Source organism: Vulpes vulpes, chromosome 7 (assembly GCF_048418805.1).
Source record: "Vulpes vulpes isolate BD-2025 chromosome 7, VulVul3, whole genome shotgun sequence".
NCBI lineage: Eukaryota > Metazoa > Chordata > Mammalia > Carnivora > Canidae > Vulpes > Vulpes vulpes.
The window spans coordinates 56,771,430-56,798,555 of NC_132786.1; the positions used below are offsets into that span (position 1 = coordinate 56,771,430).

At 39.4% G+C, this 27,126-nt stretch overlaps 1 protein-coding gene across 3 annotated transcripts in view; it reads right to left on the minus strand.

The window, feature by feature from the left end:
• Positions 1-27,126, minus strand: part of NEIL3 (nei like DNA glycosylase 3) — a 118,637-nt gene that overhangs the window by 70,743 nt on the left and 20,768 nt on the right. For 2 of the 3 annotated variants that reach the window (XM_072763886.1, XM_072763888.1), the window contains exons 2-3: positions 14,551-14,755; positions 12,561-12,710 (exon numbers count right to left, since the gene is read on the minus strand). The gene's annotated coding sequence lies outside the window, so the exon portion shown is untranslated. Of the gene's footprint in view, positions 1-5,774; positions 5,929-12,560; positions 12,711-14,550; positions 14,756-27,126 lie in introns of all 3 variants that reach the window. The other variant, XM_072763887.1, reaches the window with a different exon arrangement.

The window sequence follows — 27,126 nt, forward strand, 5'->3', positions numbered from 1 at the left end:
CAATTGAAATGGGACTGGAAATTACCATCTAAGGTAAAAATATTTAGCACACAACCTTGGAAGAGAAACTGTATGAAATAAACATTTATTTGGTGATCTTTCTCTGTAAAGGTTCAGATTTAAATATTTTAGATTTTGCAGGACATGAAGCAAAATTGAGGACAGTACATAGGTATATTTATATGACGAGAGAAAACAAATGTCCACCAATTCTTGTATTGATAAAATTCAAAATATAATAATGATAATTAAGTTTGTTTTTTAAAAATATAGGTCTACTAATGAGAAGAATGGAATCCTCTTTTGGGGGAGATAACATGTTGCTTAATTGAGGTTCAAATTTAGTTTTTGCTATCATCAAAATCAATTGCAGATTCATCCTTAAACTTGATCCATAATTAAACTTGAAGTATTTCATCTTTGAAGCTATCTTTTCACACAGATAGGTATTGCCAAACACCAATGTCAATTTAGGAGCATATGATTTTAATTGAGCATATTTATCAGCTGGGAGGCATATAGAATTCTATTATATTTTCCTCTTGATATTTGATTTTAGCATGTCATTATATAGCATATTAGTAACTTCCAAGGGAAGATGAGGTGGAAGCTCCTCAATTGCACAGTTAATTGAATTTTGAAATATGAAGAGTTTTTTTGCCCCTTGCATTTTGATTAAGGTCTGAAAAGCACTGCTGGAAATAACATGGTTCGAACTTGGAAAATAGAGCTACTGCAAATTTGTGTGAGAATGGAGATCTTGTTTTTTTTTTTTTTTGTTTTAACTTTAAATAGTACATGACATGTATAAAGGAACTTTACACTACTTTGTTTCAAACAACATTAGTTGTCATAGAAATGCCTTTACCGTAGTATAAGTTTTGCACATAAGCCCTCTTTTACCTTGTAATTTTGTGTTGAATTCATTAAGAAACGTTATTAAGTCGGCACTAAAAGCTAATTTCCAACTAGCGTTTGAGAGCAGTTAAGGGTAGTACTTCCAACCACTTGAAAATATAAAAGCCATTCTCAGCTTGTGGGCTGTACAGAAACAGGCAGTTGATGGGATTTGGTCTCTGGGCCTTGGTTCGCAACCTCTGAATTATACCGATAGACCCTCTGGAGTCCGACTCCCTAGGTTTGAAATCTGGCCATACTCACCAAGGAGCCTCGTGACTTCAGGCTATTTAATGTCTCTAAAGCCTCTAGGAGAGGAGAAAAATTCTCCACTTCATAGAGTTGAAAGGATTCAATGAAGGGAGCGCATGGAATAATATAAACACAATTAATAGTTTTCAATAGTGAAATAAAAACCCACCATAATGCTGCAAATAGATTTTAAAAAATTCAGCCATGTAAAATGAGGGGGACAGAGTGAGGGGCAAGGAATGGAGTAGTTCTTGTCTTGGTAAAGCTAATGAGATGAACTCGGGTCAGCCCCCCGGGGAGGATGTGTACCAATCACTCACCATCTTTCATCTGCATTCGAGTTGCTGAGGGACTTTGCTGTCCTACCTAGACATGCCCAACAAATCCAGCTTCACCAGTTCTGTGTGGTTCCCCAGCTCATCCCATTCTGCTTTTTTCCAGAAGAGAGCAGAGCATGATTCATGGGTTTTGCTTCCTTTCAGACCTCGAATCTGCCTTTAACGGTATTGAAAGTCCTTATATATGGCCTGATTGTGGGCCTGTCTCCTTCCACACTGGATGATCCTAAAAAGTTAGAGGTGTGCTGTCTTTATTTCTGTACGTATGGAGATGACTAATGAGTAGTTCTTCAGAAAAAAGTGCTGAATCACTCAGCAAATGAACGAAGGAAGATTGTTATGAAAACAAAGTAGTGTTTCATTGTTATTCCTCATGAACGACAACACTCTTCAGTCATTTCTTTCATTGTGTTCGCTATTATTATATTCTTTTCTATATTATGATACTTATTTATAAACTAAAGGACAAGTTTTTTGGAGAAAGAGCACATAGATTAACACGTGTTCATGTTCAGATCCCAAATTCGCCATGCAAAAGCTATGTGAACTTACACAAAAATTTCACTTCTCTGTTCTTTCCTGATCTAGGAGCTATCTTTAAGGTCAAATTTGATTCTGGGACGCTCGGGTGCCTCAGGGGTTGAGCGCCTGCCTTCAGCTCAGGCCGTGATCCTCGGGGGCCTGGGATCAAGTCCCGCATAAGGCTCCCTGCTTGGAGCCTGCTTTCTCCCTCTGCCTGTGTCTCTGCCTCTCTCTGTATCTCTCATGAATAAATAAATAATATCTTTAAAATGAAAAAAAAAGATCAAATTTAATTCTGAAATTCTACAGCAGTTTTACAACCTAAAGTTTAGCATTGATTTTAGATTCTGTATTATACACTTATTTTTTTTTAAATAATTTCTGAGATTTAAATGAGGACTTAAAAATGTCTCGACTCCACACTGCCTTAGGAGTTGAATAGCACCCTTTTATTTTTGGTAGAAATACTTAGGAAAAAACATATATGGTATATGATTATTACATTTTGTTAAATCTCCCTGAGGAATTTTTTTTTAATATACCCTAACAGCAGTCTCCCTTGATGTATAGCTGAAATTCTTCATCTGGCTTTTTAAATCATATTCAAACATCACTGCCAATAAGACCAGCGTCTTAGCTGTGGCTTTCCACTGATGTCAGCAACCCAAACCGAAAAGGACTCATCAGACCTGGTGGGAGGAACCAAGCTAACTTCTCTCCCACCTCCTAGAGATGTGCTTTATCTGAGGGACCTCAGATATTAAAGAAAAACTCTCATCCGGTGTGTACATGTGCTTTTCTCTTCATCAGCTCAATGTTGAGTACTGGTTTTTGATATTTATTACTGGGAACAGAATCGGTCATTGCTATACACCTGCGACAGCACACATCTTTCTTCTTACGACAGTAAGGATCATGCTTTAGGTTTCCAGGCGCTTCTGCTTTCCCAAGGCAGGACCATGGCTCCCTGGCTCCTTCCTGCAGTGTTCCCAGCCCCTAGCTCAGAGCCTCACACATAACGCGTGACTCCAACAAATATGCACCACATGAGAGCATGGATGAAAGCAGTATCACGTCTGATGCTCATGGCATTATCCCCATTAGACAGAAGAGGAAAGAGAGGATCAGATAGGTTAATTAAGGAATATTCGACAAGGTCATGGGGATGATAAAGTGGCAGTGCTGAGACTGAGATCCTATCTTTGGGCTGGAGAGCCATGATCTTTTCAATTCCTGCAGGCTGCTTCTACCTGGGAATCATTAAAGCTGGGCAGGGTTTTAGGGCTGACTACCAAGTCACGGGACTTGCAGAAGACTGCATTAGGAATACTTCATACACGGTCTCTAGCAGTTTTATGATGTTGAGACTCGCAAAACTGCCGTGAACCTCCTCAGCACAAAAGCACCAGGAAGGCCTATTGAGAAACTTGCCACAAACTTTTAACGTGTGCCTGTAGAGGATTAGGGCGACCGTAAACATTCTGGGGCACCCCCCCGCCCAGGGAGTTTTGGCAGGATCCAATTTCCCACAACTGTTCAGAAGTTCCATGAACTTAGGAACATTTCTGTGCTGCTTAGGCAAGTGTGTTATCTGCAGGCTCAAATTTCTAAGGTCCAAGGAAAGGAAATGGTGATGGAAACTTTTTCTGGGGGCTTTGTCTGGTAGAACGCAAGCTCACTCATCCCAAACAAACCATTTCGAAGAGAGCAACAATTTTGTTGACTGCATTTAAAGATAGAACACGCAGTTCCCAGATGCAATTGCCGTTTTCCAAAGGACAGTTTTATTCTTTTCAGAAACGCCTTGGTGATTTTTTTGTTGTTGTTGTTTTGTTTTGTTTTGCTTAGAAGCACTGCTTAGTGTGTCTCTTTAGTCAACACGAAAAAGAAAGAAAAGAACAAGCAATGGAATGATCCTCCGATGGCCTCAAGGCAGTGGATTGAGGAAGTCTCTTAAATATAAACAGGTACTCTAGGGTGACACTGGCAAAGACTTCTCAAATCAGGCTGAAATGCTCTTCAAACACTGACCCAGTCAGTCTGACTCAGATTAAGTGTTTTCTTTTTTTTTTCTTTTTTCTAGAAGATGTTTATTTTCCATAGTGTATTTAAGAAATCCCTCTGAAAGTACTGAAATCTCAGTAATGTTAATATCTTACATTAAGAATTGGATAACATTGACTTACAGTGGCCAATCTTGGGTTCTATTACATTCAGCATATTAATTTTTTTTCTTTTGATGACCACTGTTATTAAAATTACCTATTCCGTGCTTTCTAAATCTGTGCTATCAGCCGTAGTGTTCCTGCAGTGTTCCCAGTACACTATATATATGTGTTTGTGTGTATTTTTTTAGAGGAAAATGTGTGTGTGTGTGTGTGTGTGTGTATTTTTTTAGAGAGGAAATTCATAGGAATTTAGCACCAGGACCAGCAACTGAATCAGTATTTTTGGACATTTGTATACTGTTTTGGCTGTGGAGGGGAGGAAAAATAATTTTCCCTCTATCCTTTGGAGTTCTTAGCTGAGATCCCTGTGATAAAAGGCAGATTAACAAGAGTAGAACAAATAGATATCTGATTAACAGGTATACCTCAAGTATGCATGAGAGGTGCCCAGGGAAGATGAGGAACCCTCTGAGATGGTCTAGAATTCAGGCTTCAATACCATTCTAAGAGAGAAAGGGAAGGGGAGGCAGGTCTCTTGGGGGAGAAGAAGTGGTTTTTGTGAAAGATAAATGGGCCCTTGGAGAACAAATGGGAGGTGTGATAGTTTGTGACAAAGTGACTTCTAGGCCACTCTCCTGTGACAAGAATCAGTCTTTGCTGGTTGATGATGCGTCGAGGAGGGGGATTTATGACAATTGGTTCCTTTTGGAGGATCTGTATTAAGGTAGATAAAGGAGTTCAGAGAGAGCTTCTCCCTGCATTTGCTGCTTCTCAAGTGCTTTCAGCTCAAAATAATCAGTATGCCATAGTGGCATATTTTGGGGTGGTGTATTACGCCACTCATCACCTACTTTGCATCTTTCATATATTCTTTGTAGGTTGGACATAAATGCTTCAAATATGGGTAATTCCTTAGGAAGTGTTATTTTCCCAGTCTAATTAATCAGTTCACAACTAACTTTGTGATGATGTTTATCGATGTAAAATTTATATTCTAAAGGATCTTCACTTTGGGAAAATTAAGAGGAGTTTAAATTTGATGTTTGTTTATTTTGGGCATCTTACTAGATTAGGAACTTTATGAATAGCTATTCTCTATCATTCATGGCTGTCTCCTCAGAACTTCGTTGATGACTGACCATATTAAACACTCAGTAAAGTTTTGTCAAATAACTGAATGAAAGGCAATTAAACCATACACATCACATGTCCATCCCGGGGTCAGCACACTAAAGTCAAATCTGGTCCATGGCCTGTTCTTATATGCCCTGCAAGCTAAGAATGCTTTTTTTACATTTTTAAAGGCTTATAAAAATAATGATGGAACATATGTGGCAGAGACTATATGACCCACAAAGCCTAAAATATTTACTATCTGCCTCTTTACAGAAAAATGCTTGCAGACCCATCTCTACTCTTAAGTATAGATCTTTTTTTTTTTTTTTTCTTTTTTGGCATATTCTTTAGTCAGAACTCAGACGAATTTGTAGAGCAAAGCTATCCAGGAAGGTAGACCCTGGAAACTGCCTATTGAAAGTCATTCTCCCTCACTCCTGTTAACAGAACTCTTATTTTGTTTGGCTTATGTTGTACCTACCTCTAGGGATGAAATGTGGTAGGTCAAAGCCTGTCTCAGCCATTCCATCTCTCTTTACTAGTGATTTGTCTGGGTAAATATGTGACTGAGTCCCAGAAGATGAAACTGAAGGGGAGAACGTCCAGGAAGACATCTGGGGGAGATTTTCCTCCTCCTTTAAAAGAAAACATATAGGAAGGAATATACATGTCTGCTCCCACTTTGTTCCTTGGGAACCTGGTTATGTGTAGACGTGTTTTGGATCTTTGACAGTCATCTTCTGACCATGAAGGAAAAACCAAACAACTGATAGTTCTGCTGACCTAAAATTTGATCACTGATGGGTTGCTGGACTCACCTCCAAACCACATACCTCCAGGCTTCCCACATGGTGACACTTCACGGCTTTATGGTTTAGCCTTTGTTAACTGTGTGCTCTGATACTTGCTGCCAAAATATCCTAACTGATTCCTTCGGGTTTTAAGTCTAATAATGAACTAGATTAAATTATTAAGTTTGTTTGGAATGAGGAGCTTTTTCAAATGATTTGGAGTCACAAATGAAATTGCAATATTATCCAGACAAGGACTGCTGTTACCCAGTATTGCATAATCTTGGAAGTAACCACTTGGTCTTAGGTTTGTATGAGAAAGGTAGCCACTTGGAGAGCAGAGCGGATTTCACCATGGAGAATTAATTTAATTTTCCCATCTGATTAAGAAGCAAAGGTGTGGGGCCCCTGAGTGGCTCAGTCGGTGAAGCATCTGCCTTCGCCTCAGGTCATGGTCCCTGGGTCCTGGGACCAAGACCTGCATCGGACCCTTTGCTCAGTGGGGAGCCTGCGCTTCCCTCTCCCTCTGCCTGCTGCTCCCCCTGCATGTGTTCTGTCTCTCAAATAAATAAATAAAATCTTCTTTTTAAAAAAGGAAGTAACTGTGTGTAAAGAAGCGTGTGTGTTTATGTGTTTATGTGCTCGTTCTGTGTGAACATAGGATGCACGCACCAACTCTATCAGCTGTTGGTCAGTACAACAGACTAGGAATTCAGAGGGGAAAAGCCACTGACCTCTCACTAAAGATGTTACAAATCCACGCTCCAGAGTTCATGTTCTTGAATTTCATTAAGAACCCGCAAGTTCTCCCCTAACGCTTGTTTCAGAATGGATAAAAATGCAGCATTACTGTGATATTATCTTACTCTATTTCTTTATTTTGACATCCCAATTTGGTAACTGTATTTCGCAGCCACATAGGAAACTTTGCAGGGCTCACAAGTTCAGAATAACACTTTTCAGACTTCTAGTGACTCTACATTAGCTTCGTTAACTATGGCAATCCTGCTACAAACTTTCATTTAGTTTGTGTGTTTTTTCAAACTTTTCAAGTAACTCATGATCGAGATGATATTTTTCTCAGTTTTGTGCATATCTTATCCTTCTATGTATATATCTCTATGTATCTATGAATAACACTTTGGATGGACATTCCATATGCTCACCCATCTCTGACTTGAATTACCTCCTAGTATTAATTGGATAACCTATAAAATTTCATGCATTATTCTATTTCTGTCCATTATTGCAAAATTCTAACTACCTGGTAGGGGTCCAGAGTTCCTGAATTTGTAAAGAGACAGCTCCCTGGCCCCCAATAAGCTGCTTTCATAAAACAAATTAAGAATGGAACACTTATTTATCTAAAGGAAGAAAGGGGTACATTTCCCATAATGAAATCCCAACATGTACCTAGTACTTTATGGTATAAAGTGCATTCATATTTCTTACGTTATCCTCATAAAAACTCCATAAAGTCACAAAGTACTGTTTTTTGTATCCATTTAATATTTTTAAAACAGAGGCTCATAAAGTTTAAAAGATTTGCTCAAGTCACTGTCCTGCAAAGAAACAGATTCTGACTCTCCAAGCGGATCTCCTAATTCTACTGCCTCCCAGAAGTGGGCCATTTTTTGTTTGCTTGTTTGTTTAGTTTTGGTATCACCACCAGCTTTTTGAATGACTTTTGGAAGTAATTAATTTTGAAATAGAAATTTTGTCAAAGTTTGCCAATTAATTAGGCTGGCTGACACCTGACATTTCCACTGAACTCGGTGAGCCTATTTAAAAATATGTCCATCAATTTCTTTTTTATAAGCCTACAGAAAAAGTAGTTCACCACATATTAGAAATGCACAGAAATAGTCTGGAAATGTTTGAATACTGTGCATAAAATCAGTGTAGTACATACAACTACAAATTCTATTGGTATAATATGTCAAATGCTAACATCAGTTGAAGATTATAACAGAAAGTCTAAACATGAAGTTCCCCAGTGAATTTATGTTGCTATCTTCTTTGGCTTATATTTTCACCATATGTCAGAATTCTGTTTACCTGACCCCAGGCTTTACTGGTGGTCCACATATGTGCAGTGTTCATTCCATTTTAATTAACCTCAAGACTCTAGTTTACGTGGCAAAGCTGGGCTCCCTAATTATTTTCACGAAACTAGTGATCTGCCCAGAAATGAAGGGAGAGAGAAGATATAAAGTGTTAGAGATGTTGCTAAATCTCATAGAGCGGCATGGGGACTAGGAAATATAACAAATTACTGCTTTTTTAAAAAAGACTTGTCCATATTATTTAATTTTTGTTGCAGGTGTTACAGTTAACTCTAGAAATGACTCAGGGGCTAATTATTTTTGTACACTGGTCTCTAAATATATATGCTTTAGAGTGCATTAAAAAATATGTCCTAAGGTAATACTTTTCATCTTCATAATATATGTGAAAAATTCTTTTTTTTTTTTTTTATCCTTTGAGGATAGCTAAGACCGGGAACTGAATTCACTGTTACTCACATGCTGGCCTTGGCAGAGAAAGGCCAGGATTATCTTAGAATTGAGGCTTCATTATTGAGATAAAATGGAGGAGACTTTACTACTCTTTATGTAATTAAATGCAATCATTATTATGAAAAATTTTCTGCACAGCTGTTAGGTTGAAACAAAATTTGCATTATCAGTAATCCCTTTATATCTTTGACATGATTCATAGCTTCTCACATATTCCCTGGTCTGAAAATGAAATAGAATTTGAAACCTTCCATAGGTAAACATTGTGTATTTGTCTTAATATCGATCCAGTAGCTTGTTTTTTAATTCAGTGAACATTCAAATGGTTAAATTGTCAAATCTGGACAATATATCCTTCCAGGGACTCACAGATGAATGGTCAAGATATCAGGCAGGCCATAAAATAGTTCAGTTTAGGCTCAAACTTTAAGATACAAAGGTAAGAGTCTCCAAAGAGGGTGTTGATTAGGCCACCCTGACGTCATAAGGTGTATGTTAGAGCAGAGGTTATGTCATGCTCCAAAACAGGGACCTGGCTACATCCATGGTTAGAGATCTGGTGATTGATATATTACCTGATCTACTTGACCGAATCTGACAAAAATTCTCCAATATATTTACTAGTATTACAAATATATTTAACTTCTGTGATTGTCTAAATCTCCAATGATTCTCAATGCAGGCAGGGAAGATAGAGGTACACTGCACTGGGGACTCTGCAACCCCATGTATCAATACAAGCTCAGGAATGGGTCCATGCTCAGACCTGAGAGGTCTGTGAATGTCCTTTTCCAATCCCATGGGGAGTGGCCCTATGCCTTTTGGGGAAAGACTGAGCAATCACAAAGTCCTTCCTTCAGGGAATCTTACTCTTTATCTGAAGGACTCTTGGTCTTGAGAAGTGATGTATGTCAAAGAGTTGGATGGAGTGGCCTTCTACTGGCTTGATGATGTCACAATCAGGCTTTTGCTGGCAACACCAGAGTGTGTGTGTTTGCTCAGATCAAGTTGGACTGTAGTAGTCGACCAGGAGATACCATGGTTAATTAACAACTACTAAAAATACCTATGGGGCAGATTATTCTAATGACCTTTCTGTTCCCACTGCCTGTTTTGTAATCATGAGCACTTTGTTTCCAGCAGTCTTTCCCACTGCGGGACCCAAGCATCCACACTGAAACCAGAGAGCCTACTTCCATGGCAGGATTCTCTACCTTCTCTGGCTTCCTACTAGAAACAGCCATTATATCATCTTGCAAGATGCTGGGAATACCTTTGATAGAAATGCATATTTAAAGATGTTTCATTTGGAAATTATTTCCAACTTACAGAAAAGGTGCAAAAATAAGCATATAAAACAATATGTCCTTCCTTGGGTACCTTTGTTGTTAACAGTTTTCTCCCCTTTGCTTTATTGTTTGGATTTGCTTTCTCTTAAATATTTGGGAGTACCTGCATACCCCTTGGTCCTTTACCACTAAATAACTTATTTCCTAAGAAGAAAGATATACTCTCATGTCACAACTGAACAGTTCCTCTCTTCAGTAAATCTAACAGTAATTCAATACTTTAGTTTCATCCTTATTCCAGTTTTGTCACACCGACCCAGTAACACTCTTTATTGAATTTGTCCTCAGTATAAATACTCTAGGATCCGGTATTGCACTCAGTGGTCTTGTCCTTTTAGACTCATTTAATTTGGAACATTTCTAAGGCTTTTCTTTGTGTTTTATTACATTAGCATTTATGCAAAATTCAACCCTCCCCCACCCTTTAAAAAAAATGAACGCAATATTCCTCTTTTTGAGTTCATTTGATGTTTGCTCATGATTAGATTTAGGTTATTTATTCCCAGCCAGAATATGACACAGAGGATATTGTGTCTGAGATGTCCTTCTCAGGGTATCAAATCAAGAGGCACACAATGTCTGTCTACATCTTTTTCACCCAGGTCAAGGTGTTACCTCATTTCTCCATTGAATTACTACTCTTTGCCTTGCAATTAAGAAATGATTGGTAGAAGGATAATTAAAGATGATACTAATACTTTGCTCCTTTTCAGAATCTATTCCTCTAGTTTTAGCATCAATTGATGATTTTGCCTGTACCAATATTTATAATTACGATTGCAAAATGTTATTTTTCCAATTGCAGCATTCCCCCTGCGTTGACCAGTCCATATGTATCATTCTTCTATAGCAAAGAGCCCCTGTCTTCTTATTTCTTTATTTATATATTTTGTGTATAAAAGTATGTATGTTGTATATAAGCATATGTATTTTGTGTGAGTCCATACTAAAATAGGGAATATTTTAGAAGTGTAATATACATGTACTTATATATGTTATATAAATACTTATTTATATTTATGTATTTTGGTATAGGCTCATAGTTTTCCACATTTATTTATTTATTTATTTATTTATTTATTTATTTATTTTAGAGAGAGAGAGAGAGGGAGCACACACAAGTGGGGCAGAGGGAGAGGGAGAGAGAGAATCTTACACAGGTTCCACACTCAGTGTGGAGCCCCTTGTAGGCTCAATCTCAAGACCCTGAGATCACGACCTGAGCTGAAATCAAGAGTCAGACACTTAGCGGACTGTGCCATCCAGGTGCCCCATAGCTTCCCATCTTTTCCCCCAGTGGTTTATAACATATTTCTGTCTTTAATTATTTTGTTTACCAATTTTTATTTTAAATGGTTAGATAAAGGGAGGGTCTTCTAAGCCTCCTCAGGAGAAGTTCTTATAGATAGAGTGATTTAGGGGCACAGCAAATAAATCCATTCCATTCTTGTCTTTCTAAGTTTTCAAATTCTTTCTTGCATAATGCAAGAGTGATTTTAGGTACCTCACCTTCATTCAGTACAGTCCACCTACTGAGTCCAGGTCCAGGAAACTAAGCAAGCCAGCATTTCAAGCCAAACTGGAAAGCTTGAGTTGGCATTTGAGTGCATCTCTGGAAGGTATGCCTGTATTGATATACTTGGCCCAATCTATAGATATATTTCTATTTCCCTTGTTTAGGTCTCTTAGAACCCATCCTCATACATATTCCTTAGCTTTCTGCTACTACATATTAGCCAAATCCTGGATCTATTTTTATATGTAGTGTAATGCCTTCCATGTTAGCTTCTGTGTCTGTCTCCCTGGGACAAGCTGAGAGCCAACTCTTGTCATATGGGTAGTGTCTATGAGGGGCAGCAGGGGCAGGGTTGGGGGAAGGGTATCGTCATCCTTTCAAAGGGGAAGGTATCACAGGGTCTCCAAGCAACTACAGGTTGTGTCATTAGAGTGGAGGAAGAACTGTTTCTGCTGGCAAAGAGATTTTCTCTGGTCTTTAGGGATACAGAGTAGTCGGGTTCATCTGAATTCACTAAAATGTCTTCAGTCAGAATTTTACTCTTAATAAATGCTCAGGCTTTGACTTAAGAGGCATGATGAAGCTTTGCATTCAATTTATGTTTGATTTAGAAAATTAAAGGAACTGACTCTGTCTGATTTCTGGTTTGACATGTCAGTGTCGTGGCTGCAAGAGATCATGATAAATGTTCCTTAATTTTCTAACCATGTCTCGAGCTGAGAATTTAAAACCCAGAGGTCTTTTCTTTTTTTCTGTTCTTTACACTCTCCAGTGTCATGAGAAATAGCTAGAGGTCTGTATTCTTGCTTTCCTCCACCATCGGCCATCACAGCAATCACTTGGTGTGCCCAAACCCTCCCTTCGTAGGCACTTGATTGCAAGAGGCTAACTGTGATCATAGAAGTCACTGTGCTATGGGCAGGAGGTTTCTAGTTCCTCATTGTTTGGGGAACTATCCCTGTTTCATTCCCAGATAGGTCTCGCTACTTCTAGTACTAGACTCTGTGTCACTGGGGACTCAGTGTAAAAACAGGATTTGGTCTAATTTTTTTAGAAGTGGAAAAGATGAAACACAGAGAATCACAGGCTTACATTAAGGAAAACTGGAAGGTTAGTGTCTAGACGAACCACCGCAAATGAGGTCTATGATCAGGAACAGATCCATAGGGTGCAATCATGAAGACAGGAATCAGGGGTCCAGTATCAAGGGGTGAATGTCACTGTTGCCTCTCATAAGACTCCCTATCCAAACAAAACAAACAAGAAGGACAATTAACAAGGCAGAAAATCTTCAAATTTCTATGACCTCATTAGCCAGGAAAACATCAAAAGGAACAAGAAAATGGTTTCAGCGTTATCACTTACTAAATCTCACTCGAGAAGCATTTTTTTTAAAGAATTAATTTATTTATTCATAAGAGACACAGAGACAGACAGAGACACAGGCAGAAGGAGAAGCAGGCTCCCTCCCCCTGCAGGGATCCTGATGTGGAACTCGATCCTAGGACCCTGGGATCATGACCTGAGCCAAAGGCAGATGCTCAACCACTGAGCCACCCAGAGGTCCCTCACTCAAGAGCATTTAATCCGAGGAACCTATTCTGCATCCAGAACGTGAGCTGCAGTGGGTAAATGCTGCTTTCAGCTTTTCCAAATCTCAATAAGAATTGGGGTGAAATCTACTTGGAACGAGACGCCGCGATGTTCAGCGTGGCTCACCAGTGAGAGCTGCCACACTTAGACTCAGGTGCAATCAAACCCATTTATCTATTTTTAATGAGAGTTGTAAGCAGTAAATACTTGACTCAAATCTCACACTGCGTACTTCTGAATCATACAAAACTCATAACATGGATGATTCGAACTTCCTTAGACTGAAGTCTATGACACTTATTTCCCCCTTTTGTTTAATATTCTTAAATCATGAAAATAAATGGCACCTAGCTTACAACTGAAGTGATTTTGATATTTAGTCTTATACTTAATGGTGATGCATTTTTCTTTTCTAATAAAGCCTTGATGTATTCAAGTCAATTAAACAGTAATTGCATATGACTCATTAACATATCTGCAGCTTGGGCATCGCAAAAACAGCTGATTTTTTAACAGAATGGCAAGTCAGATCCAGTCCACCCCAGAGGATGGGAGAGTCTTACCTTCTCACCGAGGTGATTGGGCCAAACTGCGTGTGCTGACCCCATGTCACAGTCTCAGCTGCTAACTAAAGGAATGGCTACTTAACTGTATTTGTTGATAAAATTGTAAGCATACCTCTTACGTTGTTCTTGTTGTTGTTGTTAACCGGGACTGTATTTTTTTAACGGAGGTAGAAAATCATAGGGAAAAAAAAATGAAGACTGTAACTGTAGGCTAATTGGCTTTGAAGCTTTGGGGGATTCATTTTATTGTGGAAGATTCCACTGAAAGGCAAATGCTCATCCACAGCATGAAAAGTATCGACCATGGAAACCACAGGAGAAAGCTCAACTGGCTTGCAATGCAATCAGATTCAGAGGTGCATTTACATAAACCAACTTTCACTGTCTTTGTTTTATTTATACTTGTTTATCTCTTCTAGGCAAGGACTTACTCATTACTTGAAAAAAGAACTCAGGGGCGCCTGGGTGGCTCAGTGGTTGAGCATCTGCCTTCAGCCCAGGGCATTATCCCGGGGTCCTGGGATCAAGTCCCACGTCAGGCTCCTCATGGGGAGCCTGCTTCTCCCTCCGCCTGTGTCTCTGCCTCTCTCTCTGCGTCTCTCATGAATAAATAAATAAAATCTTAAAAAAATACTCAGTGAGAGGGGGAAAAAGAGACAACGAGAAGAGGAAAGAACTTTTTTAAAAGTATCTTTCCTTTTACTTGAGCTCTTGTTTGAAGGTTTCCATTTTGTGGTACATTATTTTACTGTATTTTGCCTTTTAATTTATGCTTGCAAACTTATATTAGTTAATATATTAACCTTTGTAATTCTGGACAAAGTGTCTTTATCCTCCAAGCTTTGATATGAGAAGAATCCTCTCCATCAGGGAATAAAGAAAATAAGGTGACATGTTAGAGTCAAGTTTTCAATAATTATTACCTGGCCTTTCGTGTAGGAGAAGCTGACACTTGAGAACATCTTTCCGAGGCAAAATCCTCTCTGGGGCAGTCAGCCGTGTTGGGGCTGTGAGTACCACTGTCATGGGGACCCAAACATCTTCTCTTCTGATCGAGTAAATCTAGAAGATTCCCTCCACTCTCCACATTTCTTTGGGTGATGCAGATGAATCTCTGGAAGGGATAACCTTAAGAGATACATAGCACAAAACTTTAGACATTAATTCACATGGTACTTTTCTAATTGAAAATACGTAGTTGTGGTGATATCACCACAATCAGACTATGACCCAACTATAGAGACACAGAATAGGACACACGCAAAACTATCACTGTAGCAAAGCAGAAGAGGGATCTGACTTTCGCTGCACTGGACTGTGCATCTACAGAGCACTTAACTATGCATTGTGCTTCTACTGTGATCGAGCTACAGGATCAAGAAAACGAAACATGATATTTGACTCTCGAAATCAGCAGTGAAAAGCAATGCTTCTGTTAAGTGAGTGCAAAGACTCTGTGGGGTTGCATGTTTGAAAGGATGACAAGTCTCCAGAGGATACACTCCCGCAAGGCTTTACTAGACAGAAAGGGTGTGGAAGAGCAGGAGAAAGAAATCCACAGGCAATCACGAATCATAATGAAGCCCACATATCTCCAGGCCCAGTCCATCAATGTCCTTCCTCAGCCACAGAAGATGAACCTCATCTTTGGATACAAAGCACCTAGATACATACGAGGTATCTTGGTGTCCGGGGAGTCCAAGCTCCAGTTTACCAGAGGACGTTGAAAGCCCCGCATCATACCAGCAAGGTAGGTTGGATAATCGGGTAAGCCAGGTGCAAATATCAACCTGAGCCTGCTTTGCAAACCCTACGAACACACATAACCAAGCCCCCAGCACTACTAATTTTGAATGTTTACTTCTGTTGTCTTGATTTGAAATGTATCTGTGTTTCTGGATTCCTGACTTTTATCCTCATCTGACTTTTATTCTCAAAATCCTTTATTCCCCTGACCTTTTTCTCCTCTTGGCTCTTGGCCTAGTATAACGATTTGGAAGAGAAAATAAGAAGATTACAACATAAAACTACGTCTTTTCTGTCTGCAAGTTTTTTTTTTTTTTTAATATCAACACGTTTGGTGATACATTGTTTAAGCTGATAGGATAGGAATTTTGGGATAAAGAATATAAAATGACTTATTTGAGATGGAGGCAAGAGCATAATTGCTTTATATGATATTTAGATGTAGGCCATTCATTGTAAATCTATCAATCATATGCGGAGAAGAGCTTTTGGTCACATGGCATTCATGGTGACAAGTTTCTATCGGCATTACTGATATTTCTATTCCCATTTTCTTTTCTTTTCTTTTTTTTTTTTTTTTTTTTTGAGAAAACCTAAGAGATCTTATTGGTAATATTAGAGCTTTTAACTTTGAATATAGCTAGTCTGCGCCACCATGTGCCACAGAGAACACGCGTGATTACATTCCATTGTAATGTCACTGAGGTCACCCGGGTTGGAACAAGATTTCCTTGTCACTGCAATGGCCCTCAACACTCCCTGCAGCATGGATGGCTGATTCTCATTTACTTGTCTGTCTTACAAAAGCTGATTTGACTGTGCCTGTTGACCCAGGGTGTTTCTCAAAGTTGCCAGAAAGAACATAATTGGCATTTTCAGCTTGCTTAATGTCCTGACGAAGTTCAGTATCTCCCAAGTGTTTTCTACAGAAACCGATTCTTGGAATAAAGACTTTCTTGGTTCATAAGGAGGCATATGACAAGAACAAGAACAAAATTAACATTAGTTGAGTACTCGCCATGCATCAAGCTCTCAATTATACAAATTACATCATTTAATCTTTAACAATTTTATAGGACAATACCTATTATTATCACCATGTTACAGATGTGGAAACTAAAGCATAGAAAGGCCTCGTAATTTTCCCAGTTGCGCACAGTAGGGGACACGTGAGCTGGTGTTTAGACAGATATATCGATGAGAAGGTCCCAGAGTCCATGCAAGATGAAACAAAGCAAGAAAAGCCTTAGTAGCAATAATTTTAAAAGTTCTTAAACCATGGTTCTTTATACACAGTTGTCCATGGAATGTGCCTTATGAGTAACACCCATTACTACGGAGTACACTTTGGGAAATGATTCATTTGACTTAGGGAGGCTGTCTATGCTGTCCTTGCAGACCCCACATAGGTTCTGAGGTTGCAGTGTTGCTTAGGGAGCCTTGACCAAATGGGTCTGGAACTTTCCAGGGTAAAGTGGAAGGTTCAAGATAGCTCATCACATTTACTCTAGAAATCCATAAAGAGTTCGGGATAAGCACTCGGATTTCCCACTCTGACTGACTGTAAGCACGTTCCATAAAGGCAGGAAGGTTGTCCGTGTTTACCCCTGAGCATTAGCATAATGCCTAGAACATGGTAGGTACCCAAAAGACGATGAATAAATGAATTCAATAGCTACCACAAATCCTAACTTTACTATGTACCAGATTTGTTCCAAACTCTGGAGTGTGGAGGAGATTGCCAAGTAGAATGGGAAGTGATATCAAACGTGTGTCACACGCATCCCCTGTCCCTGTTACTTCTCATCCTCATTGTTATTCCACAACATTCAGGAAAATTAAGGCCCATGTTCCACCCAACTAGAACAGTTCCTTAGGAGGACAAGGAGAAGATTTTCGTTCACTAATTTAGATAGTGAATATTTGTTTAAAGATTAATTTATTTACTTGAGAGAGAGAGAACGTGCATGTGTGTGTGCATGTAGGCACAAGTGGGAGGAGGGGCAGAGGGGGAGAGAGAGAGAATCTCAAGCAGACTCCCTGCTGAGCACAGAACCCCACACCAGGCTCCATCTCATGACCCTGATATCATGACCCGAGTCAAAACCGAGAGATGGACGCTTAACCGACTGAGCCACCAGGCACCCAAACAGTGAGTATTTTTTGAGGGCTTATATATAGTAGCCATTGGATACACACTAACAAAGAAAATACCATGTAACACTTAATATGGTACTTACTATGAGATTTTAATAAGTGATATATGCACACACATATCTTATTGAATCTTCTACATGTTTACAATGAGAAAATGAAGGCTGCAAAGCCGGTAATTGGCACAGCTGATTGGCGAACACAAAAGGCATTGGGCTGTGTGCTCTTGGAAGCTGGGAGCAGGGCAGGGAAAAGGAGGGTAGACCCTTCCAGTAGGAGGTGGGAGAGGGAGATGCCACAACCCGTTGGGTCTTGTAGCCTATGTGAACATTTGCTACCACCTTTATTGCACCAGGACATCCATGTGAGGGTCCAGCAGGGATGTGATGTGGTCCGATCCATGGTTTACACAAATCACTCATTCTGCTTGTTACACTTTTACAGCAATAATCAGCCACGGTAATCAATAGCACACTTTTTTGACCGGATTATTTATTCCTTTGAACAGATGTTTTCTTCATTATTGCAGCTAGTTCACTTGTATCACAGATGCCACGTGGAAAACGCTTCTGAACACAGAAATCTATTGACAGCTATCCTGGAATTAAGACATATTTTGACATAAATAAATACAGTAGGCATAAAAAGCAAATTTACGAGCTCTTTACATGTTATTACATGTAAATAAAGGAGAAGATCGTGTGGCAGAGATACTGTTCACGGCTTCACTGTATCATTGATAAAAGTTCTCTTTGGTAATTTTTCCAAAGCCATCCAATGCTCCTGGGGGTTATGCGCAGGCTAAATGATATTAGCATATTTAGATATTTAGACAATGTCTGCTATAAGGAGTCAGGATGTGGAGATAGACAAAATGTAAGCTATTATTATTATTGATGCAGAATTAAAAGGGTTCAGGTCTACTATCTCAGCCATATTTTAAATATAATGACTTAGGGCCGCCTGGGCGGCTCAGCGGTTGAGCACCTGCCTTGGGCTCAGGTCGTGACCCCAGGGTCCTGGGATCCCGAGTCCTGCATCCAGCTCCCTGCACGCAGGGAGCCGGCTTCTCCCTCTGCCTGTGTCTCTGCCTCTCTCTCTTTCTCTCTCTGTGTGTCTCTCGAGAATAAAAAAATAAAAAAGACGTTAAATATAATGAATGAAAAGGCAAAAATGCCAGCATTTCCGTGGCATTCATTACAAAGAATACGCTGACCTGCAGGAGAAGAACCGCTAAGGCTAGCAGGGTGGCCGCGATGATGCATGCTCTGGGCCAAGCCCCGCCGCCTCGAAAGAGCACACAGCTGCCTTGGGGTTGCTCAGCGCTGGCGTCTCATTCACATAAACAAGTTGCCTTTTTCGGGAGTAAAAACCAGGGCCTGCAACGCCCGGTAAAGCAGGCGCCGCGGCTCCTCCCGGCGGAGCATCCCGGCCGGGCTCGCGGTCCGGCAGCGCCCCCTGGAGGCCGGTGCTCAGATAGCAGCCCCTCCGGCCGCAGGAGCCAGAGGTCCCCCGGGTCATCATCCTGGGGATGAGCTGCAAAGACCATTGGGGCGACCGGCTAGACAGCAAGAGAAATGGCACGAGGCAGACTCCCTTAATGATTCCCGCAGCTTCCAAGCGCTGAGAATGCTCCCATCGGTAAAGGAGGGTGGCACCTGGGAATTCCCTCCCTGTAAGTCAGGGAAATCCTTCAAAGATTGGAATGTCTTCCCTATGGGGACATGCGAAGATATTTAGATGGTGGGGAAAAAAAAAAAACAAAGCAAACCAAACATGCATGCCAGCTTTTAAAAGGCAGTATTAAAAAATAAATTAAATAAATAAAAAAATAAATAAAAGGCGGTATTATTGCCTCTGCCACCTGCCAGATTTGAGGATGCAAATGACAAGCACCCCATGAGCACAGCCTAGGATAAGTGCTAGTGATCCTATTGGTTATGACGAAAGGCTGTCCTGTTTGTTGGTTCATTCAGCACTGATAAATTTTTGATGGAGCCAAATTATCCCTGGGCTCTGACCAAATTACACAGGACATTGTTCATTCATATTTTAAGGTGACCCCAAAATACATAATAGTCCAAAGATAAGTGGGAAATATTATCAGCCGGCTACCTGTTCTTTTTAATTGTGCACAGATGCAATTATTCTCTTAAATGGAGTTGGGGTGGGGGGGATTCTCTGGGTGGCTCCGTGGTTTGGCACCTGCCTTTGGCTCAGGGCGTGATCCTGGAGTCCTGGGATCGAGTCCTGGGATCGAGTCCCACATCAGGCTCTCTGCATGGAGCCTGCTTCTCCCTCTGCCTGTGTCTCTGCTTCTCTCTCTCTCTCTCTCTCTCTGTGTATGTGTGTGTCTCTCTGTATCTGAATGAATAGATAAAATCTTTAAAAAAATAAATAAATGGAGTTAGGTAAGAGATGCCTCCTCAAGTGCTGGAAATTCTGCAAGGGTAAATTAAGAGTGGCAGGAACAAGTGCATGAGAGGCATTAAATGCAATTAATATTTTCAGGCCATGGCAAGGGGGGGTGTAGAGGCATACTGAGGTCTTTTTCGTCTCAGGATTTCTGCAGGTTTTTGGTTCCCTGCCATTCACTGTGTCTGGGCAGCTTGTTTAGTGCACCTTGACAGCAACAAGTCTCCTGGTGTTAGCTTAAAATCTTTTGTTGAAAGTGTGAGTTAATACTAGGGTTTTTTTTTAAGATTTATTTTTTGTATTTATTTGGGAAAGAGAGAGAGCACACAGAGGGAGAGGGAGAAGCAGGATCCCTGCTGAGCAGTGAGCCCAACACGGGGCTCGATCCTAGGACCCTGGGTCATGACCTGAGCCGAAGGCAGACGCTTAACTGACTGAGCCACCCGGGTGTCCCAAAACTAGTTTTAATAACAGATCCACGCAAAAGCTGTTAAAATAAAATAATATCAGAACAAGTTTGTCTTCTTCACTTACCAACCACAGCAGAAATCAAATTCACAGCTTCACAAGTATTTTCACTCAAGTAGCTATGTAACTGCACATAATATCATAACGATTTAATAGCTCTAAAGACCAATATTTTGTGAAGTGCATACGTCCACACCAGGCATGAGGCACTATGTTAATAAAACAGACATGGACTTTCCCCCTCGTGGAGCCTGGAGGATAATTTGTAGTCATAGATTTGGTTAATCTGTCACTGGTGTTTGAATAAAAAAGAGTTTAGGGTGCTTAAAAAGGATTGGTTTGGAGTAGAAAGTTAGATGCCCATGGCTTGTGTCAGGCAATGGCAGAGTAAGGGAGCCCATGGTAATAACTAAGATGGAGCCATACGGGGGTAAGGGCGGGGATGGTGGCATCGTTGCGCACCAGGCACTGAGTTGAACGCCCGCAGGGATTATCCAACTGGATCCTCACACGGTCTGCTGAGGTTTTCATGTGAAGACATGCACATCTAAGGATACACAACAGGTTTAAAATTGAGGGGCTTGCCCAGGTCACACAACTTGTAAGTGTGGATTTTGATGTTTCTCACTCAAACTCAAGAAAAACTAGAAAATGGAAGATTTTTTAAAAAAAGAGTTAAAATAATGAGGGCCTTGATAGACACAGATAGATATTATTAAAAGCACAGAGATGCCAGTGATAGGCATTGTCATGGGACTCAAGGATTGCGACCCCCATTACCCTCTGTGTGCTTTGTTTTACTCCTATTACAAACCAACTTCTCCTGCTAATGCTCATTCCAGAAAGATGTCTCCAGAATGTTAAAATGAGTAGACATGAACCTGAAAGGTTGAACTGTCAGGAGCAATCTCCTGGTTTTCAAAAAAAAACAAAAACAAGAAACAAAACAAACCCCCCCCCCAAAAAAAAAAAAAACCTCTTCCACTGTTTGTTCACAAATCATTCAGTCAAGAGCAAGGCATCAGAAATTCCTAGCAGGAGGCACACCGGAGGTCAGAGATGACAAGCCCCCCCCCCCCCCCCACGACGTCCACGCTCCTGCTTCCTATGCTTTCAGTTGCCTGTGGCCAACCACGGTCCAGAAGTAGATGATCCTCCTGACTTTGGGTCAGAAGGTCAAAAGGAACCTAATGCCAAGTCACAAGGCCTCCGTCATTCACCTCACTGCATCTCATCACATAGGCATTTTATCATCTCACATCAGGACAGGAAGGGTGAGTATCATATAAGATATTTGGAGAGAGAGAGAGAGAGAGAGAGAGACCACATTCACTGAGCTTTTATCATACTATATTGTCATAATTGTTCGATTCTAATTATTAATTATTGCTGTTAACCTCTTGCTGTGCCTCATTTATAAGCAGCTTTGTCACAAGTATGCACGTCTAGGAGAAAACATAGTGTGTACAGGTTTGGGTGGGTACCGTCTGCCATTTTGGGCATCCACTGGGGGTCTTGGCACAGATCCTCGGTGGATAAGGGAGGACCGCTGTACGCAGCCAGTGGGCACTCAGCTAAAAGAAGCTTAGAGAATGAAAACAAAACACAACACAACAAAACAAAAAGCCTTTGCCTCCTTTCCCTCATAATAAAATGCTGACACCACCTTAATTATAGTGTTATACACAGTGCTTTTGGACCACTGCTTCGCCATATGGGACTGAGGACCATAAATAGGTTATGTATTGGTTCTTAGGAAAAAAAAATTAGAATATAATCTTTGCGAAAATCATATTTTTATGAGCCTGCTGAAGAGTAGCTGAATGTTGAATCAAATCACGAATTCTCAAGACCATCATAATCAGAGTAGGCAAAGTATATATTTGCTCAGGGAAACATCTGTTAAGGAATTTCTCCTGAGTCTCATCAGTAGTTGGCAAGCTTTACGGCTTTAACTATGTTTTCATTATTGGCCTGTCTGCAGAATAGTTTACACGGGTTGTCCTTCTATCATTAATTCACTGGTAGAGAAATAACCTTTCTCATGGCCTGCCATGGTTGATAATGCTCACGACAACATTTAAATTTTAAAAAATCACTCACTGATTTGTATTTTACTCAATTGTAGTCTCGAATTTTATGTCCAGGCAAAGAGGTTTGAAAAGGATATAAATAGTAAGTTATGAAATGAGCATGAATCAACCATGGTGTTTCCATTTACAGCTCAGCTACTTCGGGACTGTTGCAGAAACTGTATCTTTACTTTATAACGCTTTGTTCACGGCGATCGGGCCAGCATTTCTAACACCACGCGGTGAAATTACTGAAATTGGCTAAATTGTATACATAGAAAAATCTTTTTTAGTCCAAATGGAGGCACTTTCCAGCAACATATATTTTCATCGAATTGTCAAATCAGCTACAGGAGAGGGAAAAAAAAAAAAAAAAACCAACAGAGGAAAACCAGCAAATCACCTTCTTTGACACATTTATCTCATAGATGTGTATCACCGGTGGCCCAAACTGCAGAAACAACGGACTCCTGGGGATATATTTGACATTAAATACATCTATGACCAGGATCATCTTATTTTCTTTCTAGATTCCTATTTGGGGTTTCCCATGTGTAATACAGTCAGTAAAACACTATCTCAATATACCCACACATTTTCTGCCTTTTACAGTTGATTTGCAGGTAAATTAATTTTGGAAATTGCGATAAGAATACTTAACATGATTTGTCCTCTCAACAAATTTCGATGTATACGATACAGTCTGGTTAACTGTCGGCATCGTGTTGTATATCAGATCTCTAGAACTTATCTATCTTGTACAGACGAAATGTTATAGTTGTCGAACAACTCCACGTTTCCCCTCACCCTCAGGCTTCTAGCAACTGGCATTCTCGCCTCTGCTTCTATGAATCTGAGTAGTATTTTAGTTATCTCTTCTAAGTTGAATTGTGCAGTATTTATCTTTTTGTAACTGGCTTCTTCCATGTAGCTTCCTGTCCTCTAGGTTCATCCATACTGTTGCATCTTGCAGGATTTCCTTCTTTAAGACTAAATGATACTCCACTGTGTATATATCACATTTTATTTATCCATTCATCTGTCAAGGGCCATTCAGGTTATTTCCCTATTTTGGCTATTGTGAATAACACTCCAACGGACACGGCGGTGCAGATACCTCTTTGAGAAGCTCATTTCAATTTGACGATGTGGAGAAATTGGAACCTTGCACCATATTGACGGGAATGTGAAATAGCACAGCTGCTTTGGAAAACAGTATGGAAGTTCCGCAAAATATTAAAAATAGAACTACTATTTTTACTGTATGACCCAGCAATTCTCCCTCTTGGTATACATGCAAGTGAATTATTTTTTCAATGGTTCTTGCTAATACCATATTGCAATACCATTGAATATTGCTAATATGGGATATTAGCAGCTCTAACAGTTTTCTCTGGTCAAAATATTGATATAACTTGGTCAAAAGATAAGCATGAGCAAGAACGAAAGTAGTGTTTCTCTTGTGTGCAATATCAACCTGCGGTTGTTGATGCTATTATTAAGTTTCAGTAATTGTTTAGGTCATCAATCTCTGGCAAGAACCTTTCAGGGTGCTTGATGGTAGTGCACGCATCAAGCTGTGCTACATTAAAAAATGATGAATCTCTGTCCAGGTAAAGCTCTGCCCTTTGGCTATCATAATGTATCACCATTTTGTTTAAAAATAGGTATTTGCTATGCTAAGTAGCAAAAGGGTACATGAGATTTTAGAAACAAATGAGATGTTGGCACCAGCTAATATAGGAACTTATGTAGTTGAAAGTGTGATGGAAAGTCTAGAGAAAATGATCATGGTTACCTGTGAAATAAATGGTAAATTAAGATCATTGTGATGGGCTACTTAAATGACCAAAGATTATTTATTTAAAATCATGCTTTTCACAGAATAACTCAATTTTAACTTTCAATTTCTACTCTTAACTTTTTTTTAAGATTTTATTTATTTATTTGAGAGAGAGAGAGAGCACAGAGAAAGAGAGGGAGAAGCAGACCCCACGCTGAGCAGGGAGCCCAACACAAAGCTTGACCCCAGGACCCTGAGCCCATGACCTGAACCCAAGGCAGACACTTAACCGACTGCGCCACCCAGGTGCCTCTCGACTTCTACTCTTAAAAAATAAAGTCTCTGTGTCTTACCGAAATACAACTACATCATCCTACATATTTTTGGTAACTTGTAAAATTCAGAGGGCTCTCTTTCTAATCCTTTCTGTTAGGTTCATTAAGCTATTAGCCACATTGTGGTCTTGTTATTTTAATTTTGGACAGGAGAATTTTATTTTTGATAGGAAACTTTTTTTCCTAAACATATAACAGAAATGACTTTATCTCCTCTCTGCTGATTGGTTCATAAGGCAGCTAGCTGTATGTCACACCTAGGGATCCTTCCTTATTAATCCAAGGTGGCATTTTAAGGATATTTTGAAGGAAATCTGTGCAGTGCTTGCTACAATTCCTTTTATCTTTTTTTTGCAATTCCTTTTATCTTATTTTATTTTTTTGTCTTACGTATTTTTTCCTGCATCTATTTTTTCTATTACAGCTATGTTAGTTCTGGCTCGATTATCATTTTTTTGTTTAAGGAACATGGTACAATCTCTATTTTTATTAGCAAATCTTTTGAGATATGTAGAAGAGTATGGAAACAAGAAAACCATCATCTAAGAAAATACCATGGAGCTTTATCAAGTCTTTAAGAATTTAATAGATTCAGATTTTTCAAAAAAACCAATGATTAAGGCAAGAGCTATAGCGTTTTGGCTACTTTTTACAGACAGCCTCTTCCCTCCATTCCTATCCTGCCCATTAGAATGTTTGTGAATTTCGTGTACACACTTAAACTATTACTGCATAAGGATTTATGGATGCGCACCATGTGATGTTTTGTGTATTTTCAGTTTATACAAATAGTCTGAGACTGTGAATATCATTATTTAGCTTGCCTTTATTTTTCAGTATTCTATTTTTTTTAATTTCACCATGTTAATACATATATCCCTGGTTCATTCATTTTAAGGACTACATGTTATTGTTCTGATGAAGTAGATCACATTTTATGTAATGAGCAATTTTGCCTGGGTCCAATTTTTTTTATAAACATGAATGTCCCACAATATGTCCACTTGCCACATATGCTAGGGTTTCTCTAGAAGAATATATACCTAACCATTCAATTGTTGTGCATATCTACAACTTGACTAGGATACCATCACGTTGCCCTCCTGGATGTTTATATTACTACACTTTGGGCAGTGCATAAAAGTTCCCCATTTTCCCACAAGCTTACCAATGGTTAATATCAAATATTTTTTAACCTGTCATTCTGATGAAAAAATATTTTACTATGGTTTTGTTTTCCATTCCCTTACTTAAAAATGAGCTAGAGTATCTTTTCATATATTTGTTGGACATTAGTGTATCACTAGATTGCATATTCACATCCTTTTCTCACTTTTTTGGTTGTTTGACTATTTTCTGATTAATTAGTAGAAGCTCCATACATATTCTTACAACTAATCATTGTCAGTTACATGAATTGCAAACACTCTTTCCCAATGGATAACTGATCTTTCTCATTTGTGTATAGTCTCTATTGTTGAAGGGTTAAAGATTTAATGTATTCAAATTCATCAGTCTTCCCTTTTATCTTTTGAGCTTTTGAATCATTTAAAAAAATTTTTTTCATCTTATTTTTTTTTTTTTTAGAGAGACAGAGAGAACCATGTGGGGGAGAGAGGCAGAAGGAGAATCTTAAGCAGGTGCCATGTCCAGTGCAGAGCCTGTCAAGGGGCTCAATCTCACAACTCTGAGATCACCACCTAAGTTGAAATCAATAATCTGATGCTTAACCAACTGAGCCATGCAAGCACCCTATGCTTTTGGATTCTTTTTAAAAGATTTTATTTATTTATTCATCAGAGACACAAAAAGAGAGAGAGGCAGAGACACAAGCAGAGGGAGAAGCAGGCTCCATGCAGAAGCCCGACGTGGGACTCCATCCTGGGTCTCCAGGATCAGGCCCTGGGCTGAAGGCAGGTGCTAAACCACTGAGCCACCCTGACTGCACCCTATGCTTTTGAATCATGTTTAAGAAATCCTTTCCTACCTTGTTGCCATAAAGATATTCTATTATGTTTTCTTTCAAAAGCTTTTCAGATTAGGTCTTTCATCATTTAGAATGGATTATAAGGTGTATCTCCTATTTTAATTATGTATGACAAAAACTGTTTTCACAGTAAATTTTATTGGAGAACACATGCTTCTCTTATTTTTAATACATCTTCTGAAGCCCTCCATCGAGTTTCTAAACATACATGGGTCTCTTTTGTCCTCTCAATTGTTCTTTTTTTAAAAAATTTAATTTTGTTTCATTACTCTTCTATGTGAATTTCAGGATAAGATTGTCAAGTTTTATGAAAAAAATTGGAATTTTACTTGGAATTGAGTTGAAATTACTAATTGGTTTGAAAGGAATTATATTTTTATAATATTGTAACTCTCAACCATGAGCATGATTTATTTCCATTTACACAACTCCTTATTTATATTACTCAACATGGTATTATAATTTCTATTAGACTTATTCCTAGCTATTAGAGTTGTATGGAGATTTTGTTTGGCTTTTATATTTGGCCCAAACCAGAT